General features: G+C 37.6%; 1 non-coding gene across 1 annotated transcript; it reads right to left on the bottom strand.

Annotated features, from left to right (window-relative positions):
* Window positions 1-90, bottom strand: Trnay-gua. The gene is given in 2 exon segments: window positions 1-36; window positions 54-90. It is a non-coding gene; the product is annotated as a tRNA-Tyr (tRNA).
* Between the last annotated feature and the right edge of the window lie 1363 nt (window positions 91-1453).

Raw genomic sequence — 1453 nt, 5'->3', positions numbered from 1 at the left:
TCCTCCGGGCCGGATTCGAACCAGCGACCTATGGATATCTGCTACATTTGCCACTACAGTCCACCGCTCTACCAACTGAGCTACCAGAGGACACGCCTATTAAGGATGCAATATATGGTATTAGAATCCGATATTATACTATTCACCGTGGATGATATATATTTTGTCTCATTGTTTAAGAAAAAAAGTATAATTTTTGGTCAACTTATGAATAACTAGAAATTCATCTTCAAAAGTTGCTGCCAGTGAGCAGTTTCTAAAAGGTGTGTACAGAACTATAGCTAACCAGCGATACGACGAAACTGGCTAAACCGTTTTGAGAAGATATTAAGCGTTTTGTTGTAATTAATGTACGTATTTCAAACGAGCTTACACTGCAATCCATGCATTGGAACTGAAAGTGCCGGAAAAATATGTTTACTAAAACGCCGACACATCGTGAATCACATGATATTTTACTCTATTGGCGACATTATAACACAGTAAAGTAATATTACTAATTTAATACGGTTTGAAGTGCATATTAAGTCACATATAATTAAAAAATCACAGCTTGCAAAAGTGCTATGAAAATGTGACTTGAGGCTTCTATAGCAATTTTTGACACAGACGAGCGTTGGACGCAATAGAAATTAAATGTACTTACTCTTACAACTTCAAGAATATACGCCTTGACGACAGCAAAAGTTCACAAGCGTGTTTTAAAAAAATTTTGACAGCTCTAAACACAACGCAATGTTTCAAACACAGTTCACAGCGTCATTTGCAATGTTGTGGCCAGCCTGCTAACCGAAGGCATGGCTAAACAGAACGCTGCTGCCATCTATCGGAATACGGAGGAACTACGACGACAGAATCGTCCGCTGTGCTTGTTTACACCCAGTTAAAATGTGTTAAAACTCGTATGGGTTACATACATACAATTTGCTAATAACGGCCTTAAGTCGTGAATCTTTCCGTACGTTGCAGAAACGAGTTAATAATGATATGAATCACGACTTCCGATTTACGCTAAAAGTTATTTCTAGCGGCGCTAAGAAAGGCGCCAAATTCGTGCTGCAATCTCCCATCCGAATATCAAGTATAGGTTTACAAATTCAGCTTCACATTGGTGTGCCTTCTGTGAGTTTAAATTCGTTGTTTTCTTAATTATTTGATGATCAAACTTAAAAATTAACGACAAAATCAATAAGTAAAAGATGTTAAACTGAAAAACAATTTGCTCCTTTTGAATGAAATAAAGACTGTCTGACATCTGGGTTGCCGGGTTGTGGCGTTATTCTACTTCGTGACAGTGCGTTTATTGTGTTTCAGTTGGTCAAGTGAACAGTCTCACAGACCTCTCTGTTTTAATTTAAAGAAATCAGTTTAAATAAGCCAATATTGACTGGTACACCTTATGAAGAGAAAGTACGACGCTGATATCAAGGATGCAAGAAGCAACATAACCATC

This window comes from Schistocerca americana, chromosome 2, assembly GCF_021461395.2.
Source record: "Schistocerca americana isolate TAMUIC-IGC-003095 chromosome 2, iqSchAmer2.1, whole genome shotgun sequence".
In the NCBI taxonomy this organism is placed as follows: Eukaryota; Metazoa; Arthropoda; class Insecta; order Orthoptera; family Acrididae; genus Schistocerca; species Schistocerca americana.
Note: the sequence above shows the minus strand (reverse complement) of the source record. Positions and strands in the feature narration are given on the sequence as shown.